The sequence below is a fragment of the Bos indicus genome, chromosome 11 (genome assembly GCF_029378745.1).
Source record: "Bos indicus isolate NIAB-ARS_2022 breed Sahiwal x Tharparkar chromosome 11, NIAB-ARS_B.indTharparkar_mat_pri_1.0, whole genome shotgun sequence".
NCBI classification, from domain to species: domain Eukaryota; kingdom Metazoa; phylum Chordata; class Mammalia; order Artiodactyla; family Bovidae; genus Bos; species Bos indicus.
The window spans coordinates 74,620,596-74,637,884 of NC_091770.1; the positions used below are offsets into that span (position 1 = coordinate 74,620,596).

Genomic DNA, 17,289 nt, shown 5'->3' on the forward strand with positions numbered 1-17,289 from the left:
GAATTCACGGAGAGATGACTGTCTTCTTACTGCTTGGCCAGAGTATTCGAGGTAGCTGCTCTGCGTGTGGATGAGGGCTGGAAGGCTCCTTTCTTGTCCTTTTTTGTTTGTTATAGAGGAGGGTGAGGGACGCTGAATGGACGACTGTTAGGTACGATGAAAGTGAGTCCTTCTTGGGTATTTGAAGGAAAGGCCGGTAACAAACCCATGAACAAAGGTGGGAATAACCTATGCCCGCCCCGTCCCCATTCCAGGGGAATTGAGCTCCCAGGTGAGAAGGCTCCAGAGAGAACCCCACAGGGACTTGGGGTGGGGTGAGGCGCCTGCATCAGGGACGTGCTGGACACCCCTTGGCCCTCTTCCGAAACCTTGGGGTCTGCGGTGGCAGGAAACGCACCACCCAACCCCAGCATGTCACCTCGTGGAGGAGGAGCCAGGTGGGTCGGCACCCCTCCAGGAAGGGCTGCGGGTCCAGGGCTTCAGGGCCTCCCGGAGGGAAGAGACGAGCATGTGGACCAGGCCCGCGGGGTCCGCGGCCTCGGGACTTCGAGGGTGAGGAGCCGCACCCGGGCCAATTTCGGGTTCCCAAGGGAGTACGAGTCAGTGCCCGCCAGCGAGCGGGCGGGCCGTCAACTGCCCGGCCCGTCGCCTCCCTCCCCGCCCCCCGGCTTCCTGCGGAGGCCGCGGCCGCCATGTTGTGGGGCTGAGGCGGCGCCGCGGAGCCCGAGCGGCCGTGACAGGCTGCGCAACAGGTTCGCTGTCGGCGGCCTGACGACGAAGCAGGCGCGCAGCGGCGGCTGCCGAACAGGTCTCCCGGCATCCGCCCGCGCCCGCGCCGCTGGTGCCGAGGGGCGCGGGGTCGCGCTGTGACGTGCGGGAGGCGCGGCGGGCGCGCCAGGTGGGTGAAGCCGCTGCTCGGGCTGCGGCAGGGCGCGGGGCAGGTGCGGGCGCTGCGGCGTCCGCCGCGGGGAGGCTTGCGGGCCGGGCCGGGAGGCGGCTGCGCGCCCCGCACGACGCGGACGGGCCCTCGGGAACCCGGGAGGCCCCCGAACTAGGCCCCTGGCAGTCTTGGCGGCGCCGGGCGGAAACCTCCGGCCCCGGGTTCCTGCCCCCGCGGCGCGGCCAGGGCGGACGGCCAGGAGCCGGGGCCGGGCTGCCTCTTCCCCGCGGCCAAACCCTGGACCCCTAGCCGCGGCCTCTTCTGGCAGGTGCGGACGCGGCGGCTGGCCCCCTGGCTTTCGGGGTGCGGGCAGAAGCGAACCAGCCCTGAGGGGCACCCGCCCGCTTCCTCGGGGCCCCATTTTATTTTCACAGAGTTGGTTTTCCTCCTTGGCAATGGTTGGTGCGGAATGTCAGGTGAGCCGCATCCCAGTGCGTCAAAGTAGCCCGAGTCACGAGAGGCCAGTGGGCGGATGCTCTGAGTCCGCCGCTCTCATTAAACCAAAGTTGGGAAATGTTACAATTTGAGTTCAGCGTTATTGACTTCCAGGGTATACAGGAAGCACGGAGAGCTGTAATCTCTTGGACCAGAGTAAAAGTTGATTGCTTTTATAATTCTTTTTGAAGACGCCTGCATGTGTATAGTGAATGGGTAAACCGAGGCTGAAATGCAGATGGCGTGCATTTTATAAAAAGATGATGTATTTGGATTTATTAATCCTGTGCGTTATAGTCGAGTGATTGCTGATGGCAAGTATGCTTCACTTGAGACTTGTATTTATTAGGAATATTTTTGATAGAATACTTTGTGATAGGAATTAAACTTAACACAAAAATGTTTGCTTTGCTAAATGCACTAGTTTGTTTTTGCTAGGGTTTACTTGCTTACCCAGAAATAGGCGAGTGTGCCTTGAAATTTTGTGTTGTCCTAGTCAGCTTAACTTAGGTAGCATAGACTCCAGGTTAAGCTTCTTAAGCCTCTTAAGAAAAGTAATTGCCTCTCTCCCTGTACTTCTTTGCTATGTTGTTAATCAGTGGTAAAACCTAAATACAATCTAAAAACATCACGTAAAACCCTTACATAAATTAATAATGACGTCTCTCAAAATTTAAAGATAGTAGCAATTTTGATGTGCTAGGTTTCTTTGGCTGTGCCTACGATTCCCTTGTAATTTATTTCCCCCAGCTTTATTGAGATATGCTTGAAATATATTCCTTATTACTTCAAAAGTAGGTAAGGTGAAAGTTGTTTCTAAAAGCTTCATTTAAGGACAAACAGAATTTTGTGTTTTTTTGGGATGCCATGGAAAAAAACGTGCATGGCTGCTGATTTAATGTGGTAGTAATGAGCCTCACGAACGCTTGCATCTTTTTATAGTTTAATGCATGTAATTGTTTTTTTTTGCTTACCTTTATAACAAAAGGTAGAATTGTTTGAGAAAACTTGACCTGTACTGAATTATTGAGCAGGGAGGTACTATTGTTAGTTCAGTATATCTCATGGCTAAAATTCAGATCTCACCAGAATATGAGAAAATTTATTCTACAATTGCTGGGATTAGAATTATAGTTTTTAAAAAATTTGTATTTTCACAAAATCTGGATAGTAAAAGGAACTTATATACATCCATCACCCAAACTCAGCAGCTTTCAAGACCTTCTTTACCCATCTCTTTCTTCCTTTATTTTTTTCACTCTATAGACTTACCATATCTCTTTTTTAAAGTGTAAATTTTCTTACATAACCTTAAGATTTTTACTTTGTTGTATCTTTAATGCAGAGTTTCAGAAATTTCTATCTAGTAAGACAAAAAGACCATTTTATTGGATATCTACTTCAGCTACTTTCCTCAGTATTAAAATATATTTACCATTTTTGTCATTTATTGAACACTTACTGCCTCCCAGGCTCTGTGTTGTGTTATATAATCATTTAGGCTCACAGAGACCCTATGGATAGTTCTTTCCCACCCATCAAATAGATAAGGGAAATGTCAACCTGGAGGTTAACAGAGCTTCTTTAGGTTAACTGAGTTACTCTGGGTCACTGAGCTAGTAAGCCAGGTTTCAAACCAAGATTCTTCTAACTTCAACACCTGTTCCTTATCTGGTACATTCATCTTGGTTCAGAAATGAAAACAAAAAGTTATTTGGGCATTCAGTATTTGTTGAGTAAATGAATGAAAGTTTTGATACATATTATTCCATCAATAAGTAGCATTTTTATATACTGTATTTACTTGTAAAGCATTTATATTAGCAAGTTCCAAAAATGATTCAGAATAAACTAATTACCTTACTCAAAAAATGGTGGTATTTTATTACCATACAACAGTGTGTGTGCCTGTTTTTCTTTTTTTATATTCTAATATTTTCAGTACCTTATTTATGGAAAAATGTATGGAATAACTATTAATATTTATGAAGAAAGGCTAAAAATAGGCAGACGTTTTTGTGTGCCAATTGTTAAAGGCAGGACTCCAAGTGTGAAGTATAAAAATAGTGTTTAGGATTAGTTCTGTAAAAGAATAGTCCTATAGATGAAGCTGCATCAGAAACGCTATATTTTTTACTTGAGTTTGTTTTTTACTTTTTACCATTCTCTATCTACAGAGCACAGCGACTAAATTAGAGTCCTGTTGGGTAGAGTGTGCATATAGGTATTCTTGAGAAGGAGGAACTGAACTGGTCTTAAATGACCTACAGGCAGAGAGGAAGTGGGGGAGGGAGGAAGGAAACTGAGCAGAAAAGAATACATCTGAGCGAATACATCAAGAAATAATGTATAAGTCTAAGAGGGCACCATGTTTCATTTTCAAATATTCTGAGAGATTAATTAAAAAAATGAATTTCACAGCTATATGAAGACACTGAATGATTTGTTTGTGAAGTTATTCAGCAGTGGTTATGGTAGACATTTAGAGATCTAATACCAGATGGCAGACTTTTAACTTGTTTTACTTAAGCAACTGTTTTATGTTTTCTAGATCATTTTTTTCACTAGTGCATATTCATTTTAGAAAAAGTATATGTATTTCAATAAAAATTTTATTTATTTTGGTCTGGATAAAAGTACAGGCCTTTAAGTTAAGCCTCCTGCTTATATCTGTTTTGAGCAACTTATTTTAATTCTCTAAGCTTCTGTTTCCTCATATGTAAAATGGGGAAAATAACAGTACCTATCTCAGTGCTGTTGTATGTAATATAAAGTCCTTACCACAGTGATTTCTGCTTGGTATAAGTGCTTAATAAATGTTACATATTATTATTCCAACTTATTTCAAAGAGAAATTTCAAAACTGAACTTAGTCGTCTTTCTATTTTTTATTTATTAAAGAAAATTTTGCTCTTGATGTTTAATCTTACCATCAAAACAATCCATAAAAGAAGGCTGGAAAATAGAGTAGAACTTAGCCACAATCCTTTCTCCCAACAAAGAATCTGCATTTTTAGTCCCCTTAATTTGGGGGAGGGTGGGAGGCATAGCCTAAAAGAAGCAAACGTTCTATATCTGGAAAAGAAGCTACTGCTTTGGTTTATTACTTCAAAGTCTTTGAATCCACATGCTTAAATAACTTCTACTTTTCAGTGTGAGGAGTATTTGGCTACTATGAGGTTGATAATGGGAAAGAATGACCAAGAACAGTGTCAAACTGCAGAGCCCACATAGATAAGGACCCATTCGGGTTTGCTTGGACAGTTTGGAGGACACTGATAACTTGCTGTATCATTTCATTTTTGCTTAAAAATAGGTATTTGGACACTTTGTTCACCACCTTGCCACTCCTCCACACTTAAGAATGATTGCTTAAATATGAGAATTAAGTAGGTCAAATTAATAAATTTCACAAATTATGCAACATTTGAGGACTTTACTTTTAGTGAGTGTGTGCTAAGTTGCCTCAGTCGTTTCTGACCCTTTGTGACCCTATGGACTGTGCCTTTGCGATGCTATGTATGGACTGTAGCCCACCAGGCTCCTCTGTCCATGGGATGCTCCAGGCAAGAATACTGGGGTGGGTTGCCATGCCCTCCTCCAGGGGCTCTTCCTGACTAAGGGATTTAACCTGTGTCCTTTACGTCTTCTGCATTGGCAGGCAGGTTCTTTACCACTGGTGTCACGTGGGAAGCCCTTTTAATGAGTATGAAATACTTTTTGGTGAATATAAGTGAGAACTTAGAGATTAATGAAGTTTGCTGGGAATGAAGCAGACTAGGAATGCTTGTGTAGCATTCATTCTCTAACTTTATGGTAAGCCCTTAAAACCTGAATGATAAAGAAGACTTGAGATTTAATTTCCCTTTATTCTCTTCTTCTCACTAGAAGCATTTTCAGCTTTACCTCTGCTAAATGTCCAGTGAAATGCTTAGACAACCTGTATTAGAAGACTTTCCCTCCCCACTTCTCCTTTCTTCTGGTGTCTGGTCTTCATTCCATATGTGTGTGTGTGTGTGTGTGTGTGTATATATATATTTTTTTTTTTTTTTGGCTGTGCAGCATGTGGGATCTTACTTCCCTGACCAGGGATTGAACTCATGCTCCCTGCCATGGAAGTGTTGCGTCCTAACCACTGGACTGCCAGAGAAGTCCCTTCCTTCCATGAATATGAAGTTTTTTCCTCCTTCCAGCATCCTAGTTCCTACATCCAGAATCTAGGGTTCCATTGTTCCCTGAAAGCTCAGTTACTTGGATGATTGAGATGGAAAGAGCCATGCCATTCAGGTTTGAGACAGATACAGATAACTCAAAGCTTTCTGACCACTCCTTTCCGGGACCTGGGTTTTATAGTCTTTATAACCTGGTGGTCATCCCATCTTGAAAAAGTACGTGCTGCAGCTGCCTCTTATATCCATGTTTACTATTGCTTTCCTCATTAGGTTGACTTTACCCCAACTTTATCTTTCTAGGGGTTTCAATGGGGGGAAAAGAAGCTCCTCTTCCCTCTTTTTCTTCTGCTTTAACTTTCTTTTATTCTCAGCCTCTTTCTTCTTTAAAAAGTTAAACCTAACAGAAGTCACTCATAATTCTTGATACTGAATTCATTCGTTCTTCTAGCAAATAATGAATGTCTTCATGCCAGGAACTGATCCAACCACTGAGAGTATAAACAGTAAACAAAACACACAAAAACCCTGCCCTGTGCTACTTGTATTCAGGAATGGGGAGTGGAGACAAAAATGGCTAGGAGTTAGAATTTGCTGAGTGCTATGGAGAAAAGTAAGGTAGGAAATGGGGCTAGGGAATGTGTGGGCAGTTGGGTGGGGGTAAATGGAGAGAAGAGTTTGCCTCATTCAAAATTATTAAAGAATTCAAAATTGGGAGGATTATTGTACACATTTTATGAGTTAATTTAATAGTATTTCAGATCATTGTATTTAACAGAAATGTTTATCATTCACTATCTGGTTTGGACCTGGTAGATCTCTTAATATTTCTATTATCTAGTAACTTAAGCCAGAAAACAAAAAACCTCAGGTACAACGTGAACCTAGAGCAGATAAACTATTTATCAAATAGCATAGAATAGATACCTTAATTTGATTTTTTCTAAAAGTGCTATATTGTGTTTGTTTTTAAATTCTATAGACTTTTGGTTTATGCTATTTTTGTTATGAGTAACATAAGGTTCCTTGTGTAAAACTGGAAAGCTGCAGGGAAATTGAAGGAAGAAAATTATAGTCCTTAATAATCATATTATCCAGAGAAATGTTGAGTGTTAATATTTTGGTAGATCTCATCTAGAAATTTTTCTTTGGGAAAAATGGAATTATATATTCTGCTTTTGTTATCTGCTTTTTAGTTTAGTAGCACTTATCAAAACCATAGTTCTACTTTGTATTTATCTACAATAAAATTTTTATTGGCTAAATAATATTGTCTTGCTTATGCTGCTGCTAAGTCGCTTCAGTCGTGTCCAACTCTGTGCGACCCCATAGACAGCAGCCTACCAGGCTCCCCTGTCCCTGGGACTCTCCAGGCAAGAACACTGGAATGGGTTGCCATTTCCTTCTCCAATGCATGAAAGTGAAAAGTGAAAGTGAAGTCGCTCAGTCATGTCCGACTCTTAGCGACCCCATGGACTGCAGCCTACCAGGCTCTTCCACCCATGGGATTTTCCAGGCAAGAGTACTGGAGTGGGGTGCCATTGATACTGGATGTTAATAATGTCTAACGTCTATTGATACTACTGTATCCTGGTTACTTTTGAGACCCTTTACATACTTTTGCTCGTTTAGTCTTTAGTCTCTCTTTAAGAGCTGTTCTATGATTATTTATTTTACAGCTGAGAAAATTGAGCAAGGACAAGTTTGGTAATTTTCCCAAGATCCCACAGCCAGTAAGTGGGAGCCATAGGTTATGAACTTATTCTGACTCCATAGCCTGTGCTTGTATCACTGTCTCATATTGTTTCTCAACATTAAGGTAGTTTATAGTTGTTTTTGTTGTTATTTTAAGTTGTGCCACAGCTAACATCCTTGTAACCATATCTGACTTTATGATTATTTCCTTAGAATAAATTTCTAGTAGTTGCAGTAACATTGGGTCAAAAGGTGTGGGTACTTTCTAAGGCCCATGTAAATGTATTGCCAAGTTGTCTTCCAGAAAAACTTGTCAGTACCAAAGTGTTCTCTTAACCAGATAAAACCAGATTCCCCACATCCTTAGGAACACTTCTTTTTAAATCTAATAATTTGATAAAGACCCTTGTTTTAATTTTTCTTTCTCTGAATATTAGTAGTGAAGTGAAAGTTGGCCAGTCGTGTCCAACTCTTTGCAGCCTCATGGCTATACAGTCCATGGAATTCTCCAGGCCAGAATACTGAAATTGGTAGCCTTTCCCTTCTCCAGGGGATTCTCCCAACCCAGGGATTGAACCCAGGTCTCCCGCATTGCAGGCAGATTCTTTACCAGCTGAGCCACAAGGGAAGCCCAAGAATACTGGAGTGGGTAGCCTATTCCTTCTCCAGCCTATTTTACCCAGGAATCAAACCAGGGTCCCCTGTGTTGCAGGCAGATTATTTACCAACTGAGCTATCAGGGAAGCCCTAATATTAATAACGTAATACTTAAAGTTTTTTTCTTTGAGAAATATTTGTCTCTGTCCTTTTCTCACTTCATTGGCATGTTCATCTCTTGGTTATTTCTAAGATTTCTTTAAATACTAAGAATAGTAACTCTTTGCTTATAGGTATAAATTTTTTTTCCAAGTTTGTATCTTAGCTTTGTAAATGAATTCTTATCAATTGTAATGATAATAGCTAGGGTTTATGTAGTAATCACCGTGTGTGTGCGTGCGCACGCGTGCGTGCTTAGTCACTCAGTCATGTCCAACTCTTTGTGACCCCACGGACTGCAGACCACCAGACTCCTCTGTCCATGGAATTTTCATGCCAAGAATACTGGAGCGGTTTGCCATTTCCTATTCCAGAGGATCTTGCCAACCCAGGGATTGAATCTGTGTCTCTTGCATCTCCTGCTATATTAATTGATTATATTAATTAACTCATTTAATTTTTATAATATCTCTTCTCTGTGAGGTAGGTGCAGTTATTAGCTCCATTTACAAAGTACTCTGACAGCATGTTTTAAATTCTCAAACGGTTTTTTCTTCTGTGTCCTTGCCCATTTCTGTTCTCAGTTCCTTAGAATCTCTTTTCCTAGCCTAATGGGTGATACCTTTTGTTCAGTTTTTCATTTCTTAGTTTAGAAGTTATTTTCTCTGGTATTAGTCATCTAACAACTTTCTAGTTCCCCAAGGCAAAGTTAGGTGCCCATCTTCTGTCTTTTCTTTATACCTGTTGCACTTACATGCAGTTATCATTTTTGGTCTTATTCCTCTTGTGTATTCCCTGCTCTTATACATTTTATACAGATGCTGTACATCTGAATACTCTGTAAATATTTGTTGATTTGAATTAAAGGTGCTCATGATACTGTTGGTGATATAAGAAAGAAATCAACTTTCCCAGTATGTAAAATAGAGAAACTTACACTAAGGAAGTTAACTCTGGAACTCAACTTTGAAGGCCAGTGGGGAAGGAGGCAGAAAGAGGGGGGCCTAGAGACTGAGTGCAAACACACATGGGAATTTCCCGTTCTGGGACCAACAAGTGATTTACAGTGATTTTGAGGTTTATCAGCTTTGCCTCTGGGAAAGCCTGATGTAATAAATCCCTCCTTCACCCAGCATACCTGGTCTAGTGTTAGTATTTCAGTCTTTCTTCTGGAGCTCTTCTGTTATAAAACAGAGCTCAGTTTCTTTTCTGACTTCCTCATTTTTCCAGTGTGACAGGAGCGGGGGAAGTTGGCAGGTCCTGGTATAATCTTGATAAGATCTTGAAATGCCCAGGGAAATTTTGTGACTTGGTGGGGAAGGCCCACTGGCAGCCTTTGCTGAAAGTGGAAGCCTTGGGCTTGGGGAGAGAGGAAACCCTGCAGCCCTCTGTGAAGACTTGGGTTCCTGCACGCCCTTTGCTGGTTGTCAGCACATGGCACGAGACCTCAATGTCTTTTCTCTCTGGCCTTCATTATGTTTCTGTTCTTCTAGCTTTGATACAAGACTAAGAGACGTTCTTCTCTGGCTGTAGTCTTGAGGTATACTGACTGCTGGTCTTGAGGAAGAAGTGAGCACTTTACAGATTGACAATATAATTTATTTGTCATTTAATTTGATATTTTTTCAAATCCTCCTCTTCATATCTCATCGTGTAACTAAAACTTTTTTAAATTATGAAAATAATTCATGCTGATTGAAGAAACTTTGTAAAATAGAGAAAAAGAAAAGTAAGAGAAAAGTTATTCCAACAACCAATTACAACCACATTTTGGTGTCTCCCACCACCCTGTTTTTGCTCTTTGTTTTTACATACGTATTTTTGTACATGTTTTACAATACAGCACTGTAGTTAGGAACATGGCTTGTGCTATCTGGGGTTTTAGTTACAGCTTAGCCTTTTATTAGCTTTGTGAGTATAACTGTCTCAGTAAGCCTTAGTTGTCTTTTCTTTAAAAAGTGGCAGTTTCATAAAATATTTATCCCTAGAGTTTTTGTGAGGATGAAGAAATAATATGTGTTCAGTGTGACCATCTCATAATGACTTTTCAATAAATGTAACAGTAATAATCAGGCCTGTCCTTTGGTTAGGTCATCGAGGGGTGCTCCTCTGGCCTGTGCTTGGAGAGAGGAGGTAGGTCAGGTTACTGTACCTTTCTTTTCTGAAATAATTAAAGTTCAACTTCAAAATTTTTTTTAACATTCTCAAGGGGCCTATGAAAATGTTTACACTGAGACCTCCTTTAAAATATGACTTTTATCTTGGCCTAGCCTCACAATGGGTGAGTGGCCCTGGGCCTCAGACTTCTAGGCCCATCTCAGATACATGGTGATGATGGTATCAATGATGTTTCAATAACAGTGGCAAGTATAGACCTGAGTGTCAGGCTTGGTGTTTGGTAAGTATTCAGTGATTGTTAGCTGTTCTTTTTAATAATGATAAATACACATTTATAGTATGTTATAAATTATAAATTCCAGTGGATGTTGGCAAATTTTATATGCAGAGTACATCATGTGACATACTGTGCTGGATGTAGTACAAACTGGAATCAAAATTGCTGGGAGAAATATCAATAACCTCACATATACAGATGACACCACCCTTATGGCACAAAGTGAAGAGGAACTGAAGAGCCTCTTGATGAAAGTGAAAGAGGAGAGTGAAAAAACTGGCTTAAAACTCAGCATTCAAAAAAGAAGATCATGGCATCCAGTCCCATCACTTCATAGCAAATAGATGGGGAAACAGTGGAAAAAGTGAGAGACTTTTTTTTCTTGGTCTCCTAAATCACTGCAGATGGTGACTGCAGCCATGAAATTAAAAGACACTTGCTCCTTGGAAGAAAAGCTATAACAAACACAGACAGCATATTAAAAAGCAGAGACATTGCCAACAAAGGTTTGTCTAGTCAAGGCTATGGTTTTTCCAGTAGTCATGTATGGATGTGACAGTTGGACTATAAAGAAAGCTGAGCACCGAAGAATTGATGCTTTTGAACTGTGGTGTTGGAGAAGACTCTGGAGAGTCCCTTGGACTGCAAGGAGATCCAGCCAGTCCATCCTAAAGGAAATCAGTCCTGAATATTCATTGGAAGGACTGATTCTGAAGCTGAAACTCCAGTACTTTGGCCGCCTCATGCAAAGAACTGGCTCATTGGAAAAGACCCTGATGCTGGGAAAGATTGAAGGCAGGAGGAGAAGGGGATGACAGTGGATGAGATGGTTGAATGGCATCACTGACTCAATGAACATGAGTTTAAGCAAGCTCTGGGAGTTGGTGATACACAGGGAAGCCTGGCGTGCTGCAGTCTGTGGGGTTGCAAAGAGTCAGACGTGACTAAGAGACTGAACTGATAAATTATAAAAGCATAAACAGTTTCCAGATTATTACATAATCTTCCTGAAATTTTTTTAAAAAAGTTATTGAGGTATCTATCTAGATATAGATATATCTGTATATTTAGATAGATCAATCTATCTACCTATATATATCTAGATAGATGTCTATCTATATATATCTAGATTGATCGATCTATATATATCTAGATCAGATCTATCTAGATATATAATTCACATATCACTATGAATTTGACTGAAGTGGCAGCATAATACTTGGCTCAGTGTGTTCTCCCCTTATTGGATACTCATATCGTTTCCAATTTTTCTCTAGTAACTAATAATAGCTGCAGTAAATGTCACTGTAAGTAAAGCACTTCCCACATTTATTATTGTTTCCTTGTGACAGATTTCCAGAAATGAAATCATTGACTTACAGGATAAGAATTTTATTAGGATTCTTGCTGTATATTTTCACACTACCTTCTGAAGAGCTCTGATGGTTTGTACCCCCATGAGTATGTCTGTAACCCTCCTCTCTTCTCACCTTTGCTAGCCCTGAATACTGCTAGCCCTAGGGTCTGTTTTTTTTTTTTTTTTTAAAGTATATAAGGAGAAACAAAATAAAAATTTGCATTTTCTCGATTGATTAGTAATGTTAACATCTATTAGCCAGTTTTATTTCCTCTTTGGAAATTGTCTATTTAAAGTCTTAGTGTTTTCATTATCTAAGTAGTTCTATGTACATTAAACATAACTATCATATTTGTTTTGCTTTTTCTCCAATTGTATATCTTTTAATTTTGTATTCAACAGAAGTCTAAAAATATTTGTATGGACGAATCTTTACTATTTCTTTTGCATAAATAATAGCTTCAGGACTTAGTTATCTTTGTTTTAGGGAGGTGATATTTTACTTGAAGGTAAAGCATCTACCTGAATTTTTTCCCTCTATACTATTTTCTAGAATATTTACTTATTTTTTTGACCGTGTGGGGTCTTAGCTGTGGCCCACAGGCTTGGTTGCCCCATAGAATGTGGGGTCTTGCCTCCCCGACCAGGGATCGAACTCATGTCCCCTGCCCTGGAAGGTAGATCTTCAACCATTGGACCACCAGGAAAGTCCTCTCCTTCTATACTTCTTAATCAAGTCAAGTAAATAGTTTTGCTTTAATATTTAGTCCTAATATGAGACGGAAGAGGATAAACCAACTAGCCAGCTCCCACCAGCCCACCCCTTACAGCAGTGCAGGCTGAGTCACAAGCTATTCTTAGGTATTTTTTCCCCTTTCATGTGGGTGAATTGTCTTGTTCAGACTTGTTGACTAATTCTTCTAAAATTGGTCTAATTTAGATCTTCATTATCGGAGCACTAGCTACTTCAGTTATTAGTTTACCATTTCTGTTCTTTTTTTGCCCTATTGGTCGATTCTTTGTGGACTAAACTTAACATTTATAGAAGTCCAAGTTCACAGCTTATATTCAGACACCTTAAACTGAAGATGTTAAGTTGCAGAACTAGAACTGAGAACTAAATTTGTGTAGAGCAGTTCTCTTTTTGAAGCTTTTGAGTCTCAACATGCTTTGTGTATTTGGGGCCCTAAACCTCTTAGTAGAAATAATAATCACCTTTTACTCAAATGTAATCAATATTTGTAAGAAAAACATCTCCTTTTTATTAGTAATTGGTACAACTGCAGTTGTCATACCAATTCAGTGAAATTAAGCCAATTCTTAATAGTTGAAAATGAAGATGAAGTAATAGTAGTAACAGCCATCATTTATGAGCACCATCAGTGTGCCAGCTGTTTTACAGACATGATACCTGAGCCTTAAAAGAGCCTGGCATTTAGGTGCCATCAATCACATTTATAAGTTAGAAAACTGAAGCTATGTCATGTGTAAGTCTCCTAAACTAAAAGTAACTACACTGGGATTAGAACTCGAATTGGTTAATCTGCTTTCAAAGTTCAACTTCCAGATTGTCAGCTTGCTTGTCCTCAGTGCAGTTGAAAGGATGCTAATCTCTCAGTGTCAAAGCTTTTGTATTAAAGGATATTTTAGTACCCACCCTATGGCTGAGCACTAGGTATATGAAGATGAGACATTCACAGGAACTCCCAGTCTGATAGAGATGGGCAGGCATGAAAATAAAGGTTACAGTATTTGGTGGTATGTAGTTTATTGGAGATATATACAAAATAAAATGAGGATGTGGCAAAAGAAGGTTTTTAAGTGGAAGTATCACTGAGAAGTGTCACAGATTCAGAGAGAGGGGTAATAAGAATAAGATGGCATAGAGGTGGAGGGGGAAGGTATTCTAACATTGGAAATGTAGGCAGAGGATAAACCCTAAAATATCTTATATGCCATGTGGAGAAAATTAAATACTTTTTGAAAATATCAGTTTTATCAAGATATAATTCATATACTATAAAATTCACCCTTTCAAAGTTTACAATTCTGTTATTTTTATTACAATCACAGAATTGCACAAGCATCATCACTAATTTTAGGTTACTTTATTTGTCCCAAAGAACCCCCTATGCCCATTAGCATCCTCTCTCCATTTCCCAGCTCTGCTGCTGCTGCTGCTAAGTCGCTTCAGTCGTGTCCGACTCTGTGCGATCCCATAGACGGCAACCCACCAGGCTCCCCCGTCCCTGGGATTCTCCAGGCAAGAACACTGGAATGGGTGCCATTTTCTTCTCCAATGCAGGAAAGTGAAAAGTGAAAGTGAAGTCGCTCAGTTGTGTCCAACTCTTAGCGACCCCATGGACTGCAGCCTACCAGCCTCCTCCGTCCATGGGATTTTCCAGGCAAGAGTACTGGAGTGGGGTGCCATTGCCTTCTCCGTTTCCCAGCTCTCAGTTCAGTTCAGTTAATTCGCTCAGTCGTGTCCGACTCTTTGCGACCCCATGAATCGCAGCACACCAGGCCTCCCTGTTCATCACCAACTCCTGGAGTTCACTCAGACGCATGTGCATCGAGTCGGTGATGCCATCCAGCCATCTCATCCTCTGTCCTCCCCTTCTCCTCCTGCCCCCAATCCCTCCCAGCATCAGGTAACCACTAACCCATGAATTTGCCTCTGTGAATTTGCCTCTTCTGGACATTTCATATAAATGAGACATAGAATACATGGTCTTTTGTTACTGACTTCTTTTACTTACTGTAATGTTTGTTTTTAAAGTGCATCCATATTGTACCATGTGTCAGTAATTCATTTCTTTTTATGGTCAAATATTCCATTGTATGGGTATACCACATTTTGTTTATCCATTCATCAGTTGATGGTCATTTAGGTTTCCACTTTTGAGCTATTATGAACAGTACTGTTGTGAGCATTTGTATACAAGTTTTTATATGGACATAGGTTTATATTTTCATTTCTCTTGGGTTCATATCTGAAGGTGGAATTGCTGGGTTTTATGGTAACCTATGCTTAACATTTTGAGGAACTGCCAAATTGTTTTCCAAAGCAGCTAAATAGTTTTACTTTCCCACCAGCAAGGTATGAGGGATCCAGTTTAGTAGGAGATCAGATCCCCTGGAGAAGGAAATGACAACTCACTCCTGTATTTCTTGCTTGGGAAATTCCATGGGCAGTGGAGCCTGATGGGCTATATAGTCCATGGGTCACAAAAGAGTCTGAAACAACTTAGCGAGTAAACAACAGATTTTATACTATTGGTAAGCACAGTCACAGTGGTTGAAAACTATTGGATTCTGTTCCTGCTTCCCAGTGTCTTTCAAGACATAGGTCAGAAACCTTCTTCTAATGAATGGAACTAAAATGCAAATAATTTCCTCAATTCTGTGGGCTACTTAAAATCTGAGTTATTAAGGATTACTGAAATTTAGTATTTATGTATTAAAACTAACCAATTTCTAGAGCTTACTGAGTGTCCTAATTCAGTTTTTTTCTAAGAAATCTGTTAACTCTACAAAACTTTGGCAGCATCAGGTTGAATTGAAAAATTCCTACTATGCACTCCCACAACAGTGGATGCTGTTTCAGTGTATCATTGGGTTGTCTTGAGTTTGACTTGGTTCCATTTCTGCTATTCTTGAATTGATTGCAGTCACAGAATTATGTTGTTTTAATTTTGTTGACCATTTGTATAACTATTTCATTGCTATAACTTCATCATAGAGTTATTTTTCTACTGAAAAATAGGAGCACATAGGTAGGTTGAATCTCTTTCCTGTTCCACATAGGTAGGCAATAGTTAGAATAGTTTGAGAATGAATGGCTTACATAATTGGAAGGTTTCTTTCCCACTCTAGTATTCCACTCTAATACATTTTTAAAGTGGAAATTAATGTATGTTATAATTAAGGGTTTTAACTATGGAGTACATGCACTCCCCAAATTGGCTTTGAAAGTCTGAAAGCTTTGAAATTGTTCACCACATTTTGTGCATTTGTGTTTTTTCCAGAGAGAGAAACTGGGTTTGCCAAATTTCTTTTTTAAAAAAGAAGTCCATGGCCCTCAAAATTAAAGAATTCAGATGGATGAAGAGAATTTGTAAATTTGAGATTTGGGATATTTGGGGGAAGTGAGATCTTGCTTTGGTTATATGTTGCTTCTCAGTGATAGATATTTTCTGGATACACATCTTTTAAAAGGGTGACTCATTCCATGTTAGAATAGCTCTCTTTTATTCTTTCCTGATAATTTTTTGTCCCTGTCAGTACTTTGAGTTTGCCTTGAAAGTCCTCACTGCATATTTATTATTACTATTTTCTATTTTATTATTAAAGTAATATTTATTATTTTATATTTACTTTCTTGTATGATTGGATTGCTCTTTATTCAAGGTGTTATTTTTGCTGCCCTGATTGCATGCTTTACTTGAATTGGTATTTTTAAAAAATGGTTTGATAGAATAAGAAAATGAATGCTTTTCTACCCATTGACTTCTAATTTCTTTTTCCTTTACTCTCTTATTCTGTTTGTGTTTTGATTGAGATTGGAAAGTACCAGTAGCTGGTGAAAGCTCTTCCCATGCAGGCCTTGCTCGGGTGTTGTGGCATCAGCTTGGATATTGGGTTCTCAAGGCCTCTGCAGGACAGTGTGGCTGGAGGAGTATACTTCTTCTCTGTAGCTGTTTTACCATCATATGCAGCATGGTTGAATTTGAGATATGAGACTGGCAATTTCGGTTAAATGTTTTTGATAAAACAGACTTGTTACTTAATATTGTTTATAATAGACTAAGAAATTGTCAGGGGGAAAAGAAAAAGAGAAATTGACAAGGTGAGGTTCTGGATGATATTGGCTATAGGGTTAAAGTATGGTTATAGTATAATACAAGTATATTTGGTCTGTGTCCCTGGTTCCTGGCACAGAGCTCCTAAAACCTTTGAAATTCCCTGAGTGATAGGAAAGTTGCTTTCCATCATACCTGAGCTTATGTTAATGAGGTGACTTAAGAGTGGCACCTCTGGATAGCCTCAGTGTAAGGTTGCTGCTGCTGCTAAGTCGTTTAGGTCGTGTCCGACTCTGTGCGACCCCATAGACGGCAGCCCACCAGGCTCCCCCGTCCCTGGGATTCTCCAGGCAAGAACACTGGAGTGGGTTGCCATTTCCTTCTCCAGTGCATGAAAGTGAAAAGTGAAAGTGAAGTCTCTCAGTCGTGTCCTACTCTTAGTGACCCCATGGACTGCAGCCTACTAGGCTCCTGCATCCATGGGATTTTCCAGGCAAGAGTACTGGAGTGGGGTGCCATTGCCTTCTCCACAGCGTAAGGCTAGATAACCAGAAAGACTTAGAGAACTAGAGGATTGGAATTTTCAGCCCCATCCACCAACCTCCAAGAAAAACAAGTGAGTGTTGGAGTTTGAACTTCTGTTTATATACATAAATTCACAATTTTGAATATTTGCATCCTATTCCAGAATTTTATATTTTAAAAAAATTTCCATTGTATCATAAACATTGACTATCTAC

The 17,289-nt window shown here is 40.0% G+C and overlaps 1 protein-coding gene across 5 annotated transcripts in view; it reads left to right on the forward strand.

Moving 5' to 3' along the window:
* The first annotated feature begins 429 nt into the window (after window positions 1-429).
* Window positions 430-17,289, forward strand: part of ITSN2 (intersectin 2) — a 126,211-nt gene continuing 109,351 nt past the window's right edge. For 4 of the 5 annotated variants that reach the window (XM_019970622.2, XM_070799043.1, XM_070799049.1 and 1 more), the window contains exon 1: window positions 698-898. The gene's annotated coding sequence lies outside the window, so the exon portion shown is untranslated. Of the gene's footprint in view, window positions 553-697; window positions 899-17,289 lie in introns of those variants that run through there. The other variant, XM_070799044.1, reaches the window with a different exon arrangement.